Here is a 16,502-nt window from a genome sequence, read left to right on the forward strand (position 1 = left end):
GGTATAGGGTGAAAGCAGGGGAGTGGGGATGACCGGAAGTATTGGATCAGCCCATGATTGAACGGCAAAGCAGACTCTATGTACCGAATAGCATACTTTTGATTTTATATCTTATGGTTTTATTGTCTCATGTTCGTAGACTGCCAGGCTTCAGATGTTTCAGAAAGGATGTTTCAGGGAGGCAGAAGAGGTCGGATCGAGGTACTGCTGATAAGAGATAGCATCACAGCTGCAGAAAAGAAGGAAGTCATGGAGGGCTTGTCTACTGAGTCTCCGTGGATGGAAGATAGGAACAGGAAGGGGTCAATAACTCTACTGGGTGTTTTTCTTTTTTTTAATATAGATCATCCAATAGTAACAGGGACATCGAGGAGCAGATAGGGAGACAAATTCTGGAAAGGTGTAACAAATAATGGTTGTCGTGCTGGGTGATTTTAATTTGCCCAATATTAATTGGCATATCACTAGTGCTAGGTGTTAAGATGGGGTAGAGTTTAAGTGTGTTCAGGAAGGTTACCTGTCACAATATATAGATAAGCCGACAGGAGGAGTGGCTGCACTTGATCTGTTATTGGTAAATGAACCTGGTCAAGTGTCAGGTATCTCAGTAGGTGCCACAATGGGGTGTGATGGGAGCAAGGTGGACTAAAATGCAAGCCACAAGCACATCATGTGAAATTAACTTAAATTAAGTTTATTGCTCGGTACAAGGAAAGCAAAGCAGAAGCAGGAATAGTGCACTGGACAAGGACTCAGGCCTGAGACTAGGCTGGGACTAAGGGTCTGGGCTAGGACTCGGAATCACGAGCCGCCAGGGACAGAACTTGGGACTTGGAGCCTACGGAGCCAGGAACTCTTTTATTCACGGGACAGACTCAGACACAGGACATAAAACGCAGAGCCGGGAATCCTCCGTAGATACATGACGGAGTCGGGACTCTTCTTGATACAGGGTCAGGACCATTACAGGGTACTGGGCCGGGATCGCTTTTTGACGCACGACATAGATACAGAGACCACACAACAATGGACAGAACTATAACTGGGCTCAAGTACGCTTCAAGCCGCGGCGAGCTCATGACTCACCACATGGGTTAACTTTGACTGACCCGTACTGACAAGGGAAGGCGGCTTGCTGGCACTTGCTCCGGGAGGAGACTGGGCTTGCTCCGGCCAGATGACATGAGCTCGCAGTACCTTTGCTGACGTTGCAAACACTGTCGCACCGAACGGCTGAAAGCCGGAGACTATAAACTGCCGGTTCAGCCGAGAGTAAATTGCCTCCAATCACCAAGCCCGAGGGACACGGGAAAACAGGGAACCAAAGGGAAACAGGGCGTCAACGGTCCGGATCGTAACATAAACAAAGTAATTTTAAAGGGACCCCGATCCGGACCATGACAGTGGGAGAGCATTTTTGAGGCAGTGATCATAATGTTATCTCCTTTACCATAGCATTGGAGAGGAACAGGAACAGACAAGTAACAAAAGCATTTAACTGGAGGTAGAGGGAAATATGAAGCTATCAGGCAGAGAGTTGGAAGGAACAGAGTTCTCAGGGAAATGCATGGCAGAAATGTGGCAAATGTTCAGGGGATATTTGCGTGGCGTTCTGCATAGATAGGTGTCAATGAGTCAGAGAAAGGATGCTATGGTACAGGAACCATGGTGTACACATGACAAAAACATAGTCAAGAAGAAAAGAAAGGCTTACGAAATGTTCAAAAAAACTAGGTATTGATAGAGATATATAAAATGATAAAGCTAGCAGGTAGGAGCTTGAGAAATGAAATTAGGAGAGCCAGAAGGGGCCATGAAAAGGCCTTGGCGAGCAGTTTAAGGAAGACCCTAAGGCAATCGACAGGTATGTGAAGGGCGAGAGGATAAGATGTGAGAAAATAGGACAAATGAAGCGTGACAGTGGAAAAGTGTGTGCGGAACCAGAGGAGACAGCACAGGTACTATTAACTGTGCAAAAGGACCTTGGCGATTGTATGGATTTCAGCAAGGCATTTGCTAAAGTAGCCCATGCAAGGCTTACTAAGAAAGCAAGGAGACGTGGGATGCAAGGAGACATTGTTCTGTTGACCCAGAATTGGTTTGCCCACAGAAGGCAAACATTTGTTGTAGAGGGGTCATATTCAGATTGGATATCAGTGACCAGCGATCTGCCTCAGAGTTCTTTTCTGGGACACCTTCTCATCGTGATTTTTATAACTGACCTGGATGAGAAAGTGGAGGTATACGTTACTAAATTTGCTGATGACACAAATGTTGGGGGCATTTTGTAGAGCGTGGCGGGCTGTCAGAGTTTAAATCCAAACATTGTTAGGATGCAAAACAGGGCTGAAAAGTGGCAGTTGAAGTTTAACCCATTGTCATAGTCCCGTCTGGCTATTCCCCATCTTGTTATTATCTTCTTAAATGGGCCTTAATCCCCTGGTCTGATTTTCAATCATTCCCAGTTCCACTAACTACAACACACCTAGTTCCCATTAGCGAACATAGAATAAAACTCGGGCGGCACAGCCATGCTTTGACAGTTCGTTGGTCAACTCTAGTGTGAGTAAATCTCGTTTCCTGATTGCTTGGGACAGTCATTTCTCAGCTCTGCATCATTTCCTGTATACTGTGCGTAAACCTTGTCTCCGTATAAAGACTCTCCTTGATACCGGTTCCACTTTCGCGGTGGTGCTAACGCCTTATGACTTTGCCTCCGCGCCTGTGTCCTGCACGTGGGTTCGTCCGCAGCCACATTTTTGCAACAGAACGAACTGGCCAGGAATGAACCCAGCGGACACGGACCCGTACAGCAGGCCCATTCCAGCCTGGGCTACCTTCTGAGCGCCCACGATCAGCTGCTCAGAGAGGTCACCGAAAACCTTCGTGCGCTGTTCACGAATGTGAGAAAGGTCAGTGAGCAGCTTCACAGGTTATCCGTATTCGTCTACCTAGATGACATCTTAATATTTTCTAGCAGACCCCAGAAACACGTTCACCTTAACCGTCTAGTCCTCCAGAGACTGTGGGAGAGCAAGTTATTTGTGGAGGCCAAGAAATGTAAGTTCCACGTCCCTTCGGTCATCTCCTGGGCTACATCATCGAGAGCGGGCAGATGAGGGCAGCTCCCGATAAGATCCAGGCGTTGAAAGAATGGCCCAGACCCACGACTCGCAATCAACTTCAGCGGTTTTGGTGGTTTGCAAACTGTTATCGCCGTTTTATCAGGGATTACAGTCGGGTGGCGGTGCTCCTTACCGAGTTACCTCGCCTACGAGACCTTTTTGTTGGGGCTCCGAGGCTGATTCGGCTTTCACTGACCTGAAGAGGCGGATCAGCTCACAAGAGCCCGAGCTATTCCACCTCCCCAATGTCCAATGGGCTGATCGCTTCAACACCGAATACTTTGTCCTCTTTTATTTGTCGTATTAAGACAATATTCAGCTTGAAGAATGCAGTGAAATTTGTATCTCCCCCTCGGGGAATTGAACCCCGGTATCCCGCGTGACAGGCGGGGATACTAACCACTATACTAACGAGGAATTGGTATCGGAATATATATTATTCCCGTTTTGTAATGCGACAGGCAGGAAACGATGTGCATCTCTTGGAATAGCTTGGGCTCTTGTGAGCTGACCCGCCTCTTCAGAATTATGAAGGGATTTTACTCACTTATCTCCGGTCTGTGAGAGGATGGCGACCACAACTTGACATAACAGGAACTGAATCAGAGTGACCTGATTCAGAAAGCAGTGCGAGCCACAGTCATAAACCACTGGAGACAGTTCAGGACACGAGTCTCCTGCAGAATGATCGAAAGATGGTGATATAATGGTGAACATATCTGTCTTCCAGGCAATTGACGCAGGTTCGATTTCCGATGATCGTAGTTAATCGACTTTTAATATTCTTTCATCGAATCTATCAGATGTAAACCTCTCACAGAACCCGATCCTCTCTCCAAAACGCGATTACATTAAGCCCTTTAATGCGATTAACAGATGTAATGTAGAATCACAGAATCATGCAACCCTGATACAGGCCTTTCGGCCCGCCACGTCGATGCTGACAATCAAGTACCAATCTCACCAGAAAAAAACAACTCGGGGGCGTCACGTGATGACGTGGGATTGAGACGTGTAAATCCAGCTCTCCCGTAAAAAATCAGCAAAGTACCCTTTAAACAAAGTAAAGTTAATAAATACCTTCCGAAATCTACTTATAAACTTCTCAAGACTACTTTACAATATGCCTCGTAAACCGCAACAGAAGAAGTCTGCTGTTGCGAAGTCGCCGGGAGATGTGAAGTAAAAAGGGCCTACTGCAGCGATGGAGCCTCGAATTCAGGTTGGATCTCCTTCGGAGGCGGCACTTTTTATCTCTGGCGTAGAAGAACAGGGAGCAATGGCGGCGGTAGCGGTTTGTAGGAAGAAGATGCCGGAAATGCGCATGCGTAAATTGACACATCAAACTACAAGAACCGACGGCCACTGCAAGTGTTAGTCACTCAGAGTCAGAATTGGATTCCGCAGAGAAAACAGATGAAGAAGAGGAGGAAGAACCGGAAGAGACTGGAAGTGAAGGAGGCGACGGAGACATGAGAGAAGGCTTTATTGCAAGTAACGGCTGAACTAAGTAAATTAAGAACAGAGCTTAGAGACTTGAAGATGTGCTATGCTAAAGCAATGAAAAGACAGGACAAAATGGATAAGAAACTTCAGAAGATGGAAAGAACAATGGAGCATATTAAAGATAGAGTGGGGAAAAAAACAATGATATGCTTGTCTGGAACACGGAAAGAAAACGACTCTTGGAGAACGTGGACGTGTTGGAAAATTTCAGTAGACGAAATCATATTAAAATTGTTGGTCTTAAAGAAGGTATAGAGGGAGACAATCCAATAGGATGTTTTCAAAGATGGATCCCGGAAAATTTGCAAATGAAAGAGGAAGACCAATCAATTGAAACTGAGCGGGCCTATAGAGCTCTTGACCAAAACCGCAAGATTACCAATATCCACAATCAATTTTAATAAAATTCTTAAGATTTCAAGACAAAGAAAGGAGTCTACAGGCGGCTGCCCAAGCTGCCAAGAATATAAAAGGACCATTGATGATAGAAGGGAAGATTTTTTTTCTATCCTGACATAAGTTATGAGCTTTTGAAGATAAGGAAGAAAATCAATCTAGTGAAAAAAAAAAGTCCTCTGGAATCACGCTTATCAATTTATATTGCGTTATCCTGCAACCTTGAAGATTTTTTTTGCTGGTGGAGAGAAAAGATTTTTTGACGATTACCGGAAAGCGGAGGAATTTGTGCTAGATTCTTTGAATATTCACCAGATACAAGAACAAACATAGGGGAGCGAGATGAATTGAAGATGAAGACTGGGTCAAGGAATAGTTCTGTTGGATTTTTAAAGGCGGATGAATATATAAATATTAATTATGTGAAGGAGGGGAAGAAAGGTTAAAATTTGAGGAATACTAGCTGTGAATAGTGTCATTATATATGCGACGGGGTAGCTGGAAGAAATACTGACCAATCGCTGCGCTATTCATGTGTGCAAGCGTGGCAATAGCCACGACCCGCAAAATGGAGGGGGGTAGTGTTGTGTATCTTGTCATTCACAACATTCGTAGCGGGGTATTTTGTTATTTTTTTGTATTATATCTATCTTTTATTTCTTTTTTGCCTGGATGATTGGGAGTGAAACACACAGCAACATGGTGAAGTTTAAAGAAATTCCCCAAGGAACTATGAGAGTTGAGAACCTAAGTAATGTTTTAGATTGGAGTAACTTCGTGAAGAATAATGACTAATTTATTGATTCTTTTGAGTTTTAGTGTTAATGGGCTTAATGGACCGGTGAAAAGAAAAAGAATCTTAATACATATTAAGAAAATGAAGATAGATTTAGCCTTCTTTCAGGAAACGCATTTAGCAGAAACAGATCATCAGAAATTAAAGAGAGATTGGGTGGGTAGTGTTGTTGCAGCTTCACTTAATTCAAAAGCAAGTGGAGTAGCAACTTTGATCAATAAAATGTTACCAATTAGAATACAAAAATGTAATAACCGATTCTTCGGGGAGATATGTGATTATACACTGTCATTTTTTTTTCTGAATTATGGACTTTCATGAATATTTATGCACCAAATGAAAATAATGCAAACTTCATACAAGAAGCTTTTTTGAATTTGGCTGATGCACATGACAAAATATTGATAGGAGGAGATTTTAATTTTTGCCTGGACCCAGTCTTAGATAGATCAACTATGGCTGTCACAAAATCGAAGGTAGTAAAACTAACCTAATCATTGATGAAAGATTTAAATTTGATTGATATATGGAGAAGAATTAATCCTAAAGAAAGAGACTATTCCTTCTATTCTAATAGACACAACTTATGCAAGGATAGATCTATTCCTATTATCAATGCATATTCAACACAGTGAAAATACGGAATATAAAGCAAGAATATTGTTAGATCATTCTCCTCTATTAATAACAATAATAATGACTGATAAGGAAGAAGTGGCTTATAGATGGAGATTTAACTCAACATTATTAAAACATCAAGATTTCTGTCATTATATGGGGAAAAAAAAACAGATCCAATCTTTTTTTTGGATACAAACTCTAATTCAGTGGATGATAAATTTATACTATGGGATGCGATGAAAGCATATTTGAGGGGTCAGATAATAAGTTATACGTCTACAATTAAGAAAGAATATATGGCAGAACTAGATCAATTGGAGAAAGATTACAAAATTAGAAAAAGAATCTGTAAGACATATGTCAGAAGAAAAACGAAGGCAACTTGTCGATAAGAAGTTACAATATAATACGCTTCAGACATACGGAATGGAAAAAGCAATCATAAGAACTAAGCAAAGGTATTATGAGTTAGGTGAGAGAGCACATACAATTATTGCTTTGCAGTTGAAAACAGAACAAGCTTCCAAAACGATAAATGCAATTAAAACAAGTGCAAATAAAATTACTTATAAACCTTTGGAAATAAATGAAGCATTCAAAAATTTCTATTCTGAATTATATCAATAAGAATCACAAAATGATGTTAATGAGATAGAAAGTTTTTTTTAGTCACAAGTTACTCCTCCAAAATTGAATTGGGAAGGATAGAAGGGATTAGATATGTTCTTTACATTAAAAGAGGTTGAAGCTTTAAATCACTCCAAAGTAATAAATCTCCAGGAGAAGTTGGTTTGCCACCTGAATTTTATTTAAAAAAAAAGTTGAAAGATGTATTATTTCCTCCCTTTATGGAGTTAATACGTCAAGCAGGGAAAAAATACAGAAACTCCCACAATCTTTTTCAACAGCGATTGTAATAGTATTGCCAAAAAGAGACAGATCCTTTAAAACCAACATCATACAGGCCTATTTCTTTGTTGAACACGGATTACAAAATAATAGCAAAAAAAATCGAATAGCTTATCTAAATATTTACCAAAATTTATACATATGGATCAAACAGGATTTCTAAAAATACACAATTGGCAGATAATGTAACTCGGCTACTCGGTATAATTCATTTGGTACAAAAAAGGGAGGAGATGAGTATAGTAGTAGCCTTGGATGCAGAAAAAGCATTTGATAGATTGGAATGGGATTTTTTATTTAAAGTATTAGAAAAATATGGATTAGGAACATCTTATATAAACTGGATTAAAACTTTAAATACTAACCCTGATGCTAAAGTAGTGACAAATACTCAAATTTCAACACCATTCCAGTTAAAAAAGGTCAACTAGACAAGGTTGTCCATTATCACCTGCTTTATTTGTACTGGCGATAGAGCCATTAGCAGAACTAATTAGAATTGATCCAGATATTATGGGTTTTAGAGTTAATCAGGAGGAATATAATAATCTTTTTGCTAATGATGTTTTGATTTACCTAACAAACCCACAGCATTCGTTACATAAATTATCTTCTAGATTGGATGAATATGGAAAAGTATCAGGGTATAAAATATTTTGGGATAAACGTGATTTTTTACCTCTTACTAAAGGGGACTATAGCCAATGTCGATTAGCAACCCAATTTAGATGGCCGGCACATGGCATAAAACACTTAGGTATAAGACTTGATAATGATGTAAGGAATTTATATAAATTTAATTATTTGCCAGTATTGAAAAAAAATCAAGAAAATTTTGACCAATGGATGATACTACCAATAACGTTAGTGGGTAGAGTCAATGTTGTAAAAATGTATATATTTCCTAGATTACAGTATTTGTTTCAAACGTTACCAATACAATTGCCACTGAATTATTTTCAAGAGTTAAATAAATCTGTGAGAAGATTTCTTTGGAAAGGTAAGACGTCAAGAATATCATTGGAAAATTGACATGTAAATTTGAGTTAGGAGGGTTACAACTTCCAAACTTTAAGAATTATTATAAAGCAAATCAACTTAGATTTATTGCATCTTTCTTTGATGATCGAAAACCGGCATGGATTAGAATAGAATTAGATAAGATAGGAGAAAATATACCTGAAGATTTTACACATAAATGGGAATCTAAATGGATACGGGAAAAGAAAGAATCTCCTATATTAAAACATTTGATTGATCTATGGAATAAAGTAAATGTTGATAATGAAATACGGAAATCTTTATTAGCAAGGAGACCTTTGTTCCAAAACAGACTTATTCCTTTTACAATGGATAATCAACTTTTATATAATTGGTACCAAAAAGAGAGTAGATCTATAGGAGACTGTTATGAACGAGGTATATCCATGTCATTTGAACAACTAAAGAATAAATACAAAATATCAAATAACACTTTATTTTGTTACTTTCAATTAAGGGCTTACTTAAAAGGCAAACTGGGTGAAACAATGTTTTTGCCAAAACCTAATGAAATTGAAATTTTAATTCAAAAAGGAAAAAATATATACATATTTCTTGTATGTATAATTTGATTCAAAAACAGACAATTAAACATGGAATCCACAAGTCAAAACAAAAATGGGAAACGGATCTGAATATTAATATTGATGAAACAAATTGGTCTTGACAGTATGACAAATACAATAAACGTTCGACATAGATTAGTACAATATAATATTTTACACCAATTATATATTACACCACAAAAAATAAATAGATTCAATTCAAATCTATCTGATCAATGCTTTCGGTGTAATCAAGAAATTGATACTTTCTTTCATTCTACCTGGTCTTGTTCTAAAATTCAACCTTTTTGGATAAATTTAAGAGTCTTATTGGAACAAATTACTGGAACTCAATTTCCACATAACCCTGTATTACTTTTATTAGGTGATATTGGAGGGATAAGACCGAAACTTAAATAGGATAAATATCAGAAAGAATTCATAAAAATTGCACTGGCAGTAGCTAAAAAGGCTATAGCAGTTACTTAGAAATCTGATTCGTATTTATGTATGAATCGTTGGATCAATGAAATGGCTAGTTCTATTCCACTCGAAAAAATACTTATAATTTAAGAGATAAATATGAAACATTTTGAATATTTGGTCCCCTTATTTACAAAAGATAGGATGGCATATTTAGTTGCTCCGATGATAAAGATTTTGGTCCCTTGGGGAAAATACTAAATAAATATACTAAATTTATTTTGAATCCCATGGAGCATGTGGACACCTTCCAATATCCAGGCGGTTCTTCTCGTTTTCTTCCTTCTTTCTTTCTTTCTTTCTTTTTTTTCTTTTAAGTTAGGAGTATATATCGGGGGGAAGGGTTAAGGGGAGGGTGGAGGATAGATATTATCTTTTCATGTATTCATTTTGAAAACTCAATAAAAATTATTAAAAAAAAGTAAAAACAACTCAATTACCAGCTATTGCTTACAGTGCCTTAATGATTCAGGTCTTCGTCAAGGCAATTCTCTAATATTATGGGAGCACTTGCCTCTTCTAGCCACTCAGGCATTGGTGCCAGTTTCCAGCCGCCATCTGCATGAAGTTCTTTCTCTCATGCTTTCTCGGTTTACACACGTCAGGACAGTTTCCTACTATTCTGAACGGCCCCCGTTAATTTTATATGACCGTCAAAGATCTGTCATCTCCGGCGCTCCATACAAACGCTCGCAGTCTATCCAACCTCGGTTTATACCGGATCTCTCCATCTCAGGCAAAATCCTTGTGAACATCCCAGGCATTCAACGCTCCAGTTAGTTTACAGAGTGCCCAAAAGTTTCAATTACCGAATCCGCGGTAAACTTGACAAGTCGTAGCTGGTTTCGAACGACTGGACGACCATGGGCCCAGCGCGCTCCCACTGCTCCACTCTGCTGTTGACTGAACGTGGTGCTGAGCTGCTCCGTTGTGGACGTTTCCCATTATTTTCCTTCATTTTTATTTGTCGATTCTTTGCTGACGTCACATCGTTCCCCTCACGAGCTGCTGTTGGTGATTTATTTCCTCGCGTGTCTCTCTGCCCGTGACTCCGTCTGTCATTCAGTGCTTGCTACCTCCTGCCCCGTTCTGTTATTGTCTCTGTGCTCAGACCCTTCCGGAGGCCTCGTTCACGACATGTCAACAGTGAATGTGTTTTACGTTATTTAATGAGTCCGGTTTCACTGGCCCTGCTGTCACACATACAGTTACTCTTCCACTGTGTCTCTTCCGCGCTCTCTCTCTTTGTCTCTGGGTTATTCATTGGGACAGACATCAATGGTTCGAACAATGGACACCAGTTGAACCGCAGCCGAGATTATCGGAAGGACACTATTATTGGGTATTTTGAAATTTACGATGTCTTCACTCACACCTAGGTGGGTTAATTTATTGGATCCAGTAGTCTCGTTTGCATCTCATCCCCGTATATGTAATGCAATAAGTAGCAAAATCAAAAAGATCGGGGCAGATCGGGCTGCTGTGCTTTTCTGCCCTGCTGATGTGAAAACTGGGGTCCGAGGCTTTGGGGCCACTCCGGATGCTCCGGGAGCAGATCTGTTACCCAGTCTGTTTCGAGACGCTGTTAGCTTGCTTCTCTTGTTTGCATGACGTGTTTTTTTCTCTTTCTCTGCGCAGTGGTTTTTAGTGCTTTTGTTTTAATTGGGTTATTCGAGTTTCTTGTTTTGTGGTTGCCTGCATGAAGGCAAATCTGAAAATAAATATGTTTTGAATAGTTGATTCATTACTCATTAATAGAATCTGCCTCTACCGCCCTCTGCGAAAGGCAGATCCAAATAACCCGGCTCTCTTGCCAGCAGTCAGGGGAGCCTACCTGAGGAAGGATACCTTTAATGAATGAATGGGTGCGGCAAAGAGTCATTAGATGTACCCAGTCAGGAGACCTTAAGCATTGATCGCCGAAACGCACTAGAACAATCTAATTTCTTCACACACTCAGTGAACCCTGAGATTTGGAATTGTGAGGATGTGCGGCTCAACAGGAAAGCAGTTCAGTCCATGTTGGCGGCAGATGATCTCTCGAATGTCAAGAGTGACTTACCCGATAGAATTTCCAATGAACGCCCTGAATTCATAACAAGACCCTTGAAGCACAATGGAATAAAGTTTTATTTTCCTTATTCCATACTTTCATCACGAGACAGCGACATAATTATCACTTTGGTAGAAGGAATAAAGAAATTTGAAATTACGTGGACACGGATTACTCTGCACAGAGCCGCTTCTCCCGCAGTGGAACTTCGCAGTGAAACCTCAATGAACTTCTGGTGTATCGCCTAATCACTCGGCCATGACAACTGCTACCACACAGCTAGGGAGGCAGAAGGACATTTTTCATAGGATCCCATCACCATGTCCCGGGTTGATTGGGCTGACAGCCTCTCCACATCCACTCTATCCAGGCCGTTCAATATTTGATAGGTTTCCATGAGATCCTCCCTCATTTTTTCTGAATTCCAATGAGTAGAGGCTTAGAGCCGTCAAAGGCTCCTTGTAGCTTCACCGTGTCATTCCGGGATCATTGTCATGAGCCTCCCCTGGGCCCACTCCAATACCAGCGCATCCTTTATCAGAAATGGGCCCACAATTGTCTACAATGCTCCAAATGAATCTGTTCAATGTCTTACAATACATCTTGATTATACCCTTGCTTTTAGATGCTAGTCCTGGCGGAATGAATGCTAAAATTGTATTTTCTTTCATTACCACCAACTCAATCTGCAACTTATCCTTTAGGGAATTCTACATGAGGACTCCCCAGCACATTTGCACGTCTGATTTCTGAATTTTTCCCCATTTGGGAAATAGTCTTTTTGTCAATGTGCCTGGCCATACATTATCGTACTCTGTATCCCATCTTCCACTTAGTTGCCCATTCTCCAGACCTTCTGCAGACTTCCTGCCTCATCAATACTACCAGCCCCTCCATCTAATTTTCTATCACATGCAAAGCCATCAATTTCGTCATCTAGATCATTGACAGATAAGGTACAACGCAGAGACCCCTCCAGAAGACACCTAGTTACCGACAAACGACTGAAAATGCCATATTTATTCCCAGACTTTACCTTCCACCAGTCGCCAATATATTTTCGATGCTCGCATCTTTCCTGCAATACCATGAGCTCTAATTTTGTTTAGCAGCCTTTTCTGCGTCACTTGACAAAGGCCTTCTGAAAATCCAAGTAAACAACATCCACTGACTCTTCTTTCTCTATCGTATCTGCTATTTCCTCAATAAATTCCAACAGATTTGTGTGGCAAGATTTCTGTTTAAGAAAACCATGTCGGCCAGCCTATTTTATCAGATGCCAGAAAGCACATCCTTATGAATGAACTCCAGCATTTTCCAAACATAAAATCAATGCCAACCGGTCCGTAATATCCTATCTTTTGCAAAAGTAAAATTACTTGTTCAATTTTCCTGTCGTCTGAACCATTCTAGAATCCAGTCATTCTTGATTGATCAATACTAACGCTTCCGTCATTTCGTCACCCAATTCTTTCGTAAACCCGCAGTGTAGTCCATCTGGTCCAGATGACGTCTGGAATTTCTAACATACTGCTGGTATCCTCAACATAAAAGGGCAGGCACAAAAAAATTTATTAAGTTCCATAACCCCATATCTAACAGTTCGTTTTCATCCTCTGAATGTGTGCCTCAGCAGTAAGGGCAGCAGTTACTAACGTTCCACAGCTGCCCTGAAGACGGGGGTACAGAGCCGCCTTAGAACCATTATCATCGAGCTTTCCAGAAAACAGAAAGGCCCTTCACACCATCTAAGCCACGTCAAACTGTTAGTCTGCCTAGTGCCATCAACCTGCACATGGACCATAGCACTTCATTCGATTACATGTCCAAACCCCTCTTCAATGTTGCAGCTCAACCTGTATCCACCACTTAGGTGGCAGTTCATTCCAGATCCGGATCATCCTCTGAGCACAGAAAATGTCCCTACCCTCCCGTTAACTGTCGCCTTTTGCTCTTAACCCGTGACCTCTGGTTCAGGTCTCACCCAACCTGCGTGGAAAAACGAAGATAGAACAATCGACTTTACGCCGAGTAAAACAGAATCAACAGAAGTGCTGGCCGGGATAAGACCTCTGTCCACTCGCACTCAGGCGCCGATGGGTAAGATCATACGACCATAAGGGAATGGAGAAACACCAGTCTACTCCGTCACACCATCTTGGCTGGCATATTATCCCTCTCAACTCCATTCTCATGCCTTCTCTGCTACTAATCAAGAGCCCATCAACAAAGTGACTCGGTTTCTACCACCGTCGGAAGCAATGATTCACCACCCTCTGGCTCAACACATTCCCCATCACCTCTTTTTCTAAAGGGACAGCGTTCTGTTCTGAAACTGTGCCCTCTGGCTCTGGAATTCTCCACTGTAGGAAACATTCTTTCCTCTATTCAAGCCTTTCAATATTTTCCAACTCCAGGTAATTCATGCCCACTCCATTAAAAGCTTCATATAAGTTACCCATTTTCCAGGATCATTCCCATGAGCCTCTTCTGGGCTCTTCAATGTCAACACATCCTTCATAGATATGAGATCTTCATTTGCTCATCATATTCCAAATATTGTCTGATGCAGTGCCTTATTATAAAGCCACGGCATTACATAGTTACTTTTACGTTCTAGTCCCCCACCTTAAATTCCTCCATATATCTGTCTAGTAGTCTCTTAAATTTCACTAGTGTATTTGCCTCCACCACTGACTCAGGCAGCGTATTCCACGCACCAACCAGTCTCTGAATAAAAAAAACCTTCCTCAATATCCCCCTTGAACTTCTCACCCCTTACCTGAAAGTCATGTCCTCTTGTATTGAGCAGTGGTGCCCTGGGGAAGAAGTGCTGGCTATCCACTCTATCTATTCCTCTTATTATCATGTACACCTCTATTATGTCTGCTCACATCTTCCTTCTCTCCAAAGAGTAACGCCCTAGCTCCTTTAATCTCTGATGATAATCCATATTCTCTAAACCAGGCAGCATCCCGGTAAATCTCCACTATACCCTTTCCAATGCTTCCACATCTTTCCTATAGTGAAGCGACCAGAGCTGGACACAGTACTCCAAGTGTGACCTAACCAGAGTCTTATCGAGCTGCATGATTAGATCGCGACTCTTAAACTCTATCCCTTGACTTATGAAATCTAACACCCCATAAGCTTTATTAACTACCCTATCCACCTGTGAGGCAACTTTCAGGGATCTGTGGACATGTACCCCCAGATCCCTCTGCTCCTCCACACTTCCAAGTATCCTGCCATTTTGTTGTCCATATAACATCGAAACAATAGTCCCGATGATAACAGTCACAGTCACTCATCCGGTCTCACCAGATCCGCGGCTTTTCTTTTGCCTGATCGCGTTCGCCCACCGTGTCTGAAACTGGAAAATACCTTATTTTCTCTCTTTCTCAGTGGTGACGAATGTGTCTCCGCCTGAAACATTACATTTGTTTCCCTTTGTACAAATGTGACCGACCCGTGAACTTCGCAGTGGAGCAGCAAGTCGCCGCTTTATTTAACTTGCACGTTGATATGAACAAGAAGCGAAACGTCCCGGCTCCTGGGTTCACAAAACGACCCGGAGAGTCGCAGTGAGATCCGTGAGGCAGTACTAGCCACCGGCCACTAGAGGGCCCCGAGGGTCCGGGTCCTGTGTAGCAGCGCAGAACACTTCAGAGTTCAAAGTAAATTCATTATCAAAGCACAAATATGCTACCATTAGATGCATTTTCTCGAGAGGACTCACAGTAAGTGCACAGAAACAGAATATAATCAATGAAAGAGTGCACACAAGACGGTCAATCAATGTAGAAAACATAACAGACTGAAAATACAAAAAAAATACATAACATAATAATAATATAAAGTTAACCAATGGCGGAGGAACTCTCAATGGAAAACATCCCCATGATCTGAGCAGACAAGATGTGAAGAAGGAGAAGTGGAACGCTTGGCTCAGAGTTGGAGACCTCCGCCCAGAAACAGAGGGATTCCTTCTGGCAATACAGGGCCAGGTGTTTAACACAAAAATGTTACAAATCCATAATAAAAGCCCAACAAATTAAAGTCGATAGTTGCAGAAAATGATAAGAGACACCAGAAACAATCCAACACATTACAGGATGGAGCAGCAGTTTAACTCAATCTGATTACTTACACAGGGACAGCCAATTGACAAACGTCATTCACCAAGCTCCTGCTTTAAAATGCAAACTCATAAAAGACAGCATACCTTACTATAAGTACAAACCTGCTCTAGATTAGGGTTGGAGTCGTACAATCATTTTATGACTGATCCATTATAGGACAATCCATAATAATCATCTGCATATATAATATTACTGGATTAAAAGGCAATAACAACGTACATAATTGATATAGCCATTGCAAACACACATAACATACAACAATTAACAAGTGAAAAGCATCAGAACTATGCTGAATTGAAAGAAGAATTTGAAAGACGATCGAACATGAACAGGGTATACATTGTCCCAATAGTAATATCAGCAACTATCATCTCAAAGTCACTACACAAGAGAGTTAAACAGTTAGGCCAGCAAAGCAATATTTCTGTAAATCTGCTGAAAAACGCGATACCCTACGCCACTAAAATGGTCCGAATTCCGTCGCTATCGAGGAATGAGTGTGCTTCAGTACCCCCGAACTTCAGGTTTTTCCCCAATCTGAGCTGAGAAATTAATAATAATAACAACAATTTCGATAGCATGAAATGTCCAGTTTAAAAGGGAGTTGTGGAAACAGTCAGTGTTGGTGTGAGTGAAGTTCAGTGAATTGATCCTTCTAGTTCAAGTGGCGATAACATTAATTTAAACATGAAATACATTGGTGCCCTGTATGAGGTTCTGTTGGTTTGATCGTCCGTGAACAATATATCAAGTTTATGTCAACGTGAATGCAAGCAAGACAGGTCGTGGTAGTGTTCTGTTTTCTATATGTGGATTTTTTAAATTAATGTATTAGGAACACCACGGAGCGCACAAAGCGGACAGCGAAGGCCACTGGATCAACAG

The 16,502-nt window shown here is 40.9% G+C and overlaps 1 protein-coding gene across 1 annotated transcript in view; it reads left to right on the forward strand.

Moving 5' to 3' along the window:
- The window catches only part of LOC140189114 (uncharacterized), a 1,124,305-nt gene that overhangs the window by 639,405 nt on the left and 468,398 nt on the right, over positions 1 to 16,502 (forward strand). The gene's annotated exons all lie outside the window — the stretch shown is intronic.

This window comes from Mobula birostris, chromosome 28 (assembly GCF_030028105.1).
Source record: "Mobula birostris isolate sMobBir1 chromosome 28, sMobBir1.hap1, whole genome shotgun sequence".
Classification (NCBI taxonomy): domain Eukaryota; kingdom Metazoa; phylum Chordata; class Chondrichthyes; order Myliobatiformes; family Myliobatidae; genus Mobula; species Mobula birostris.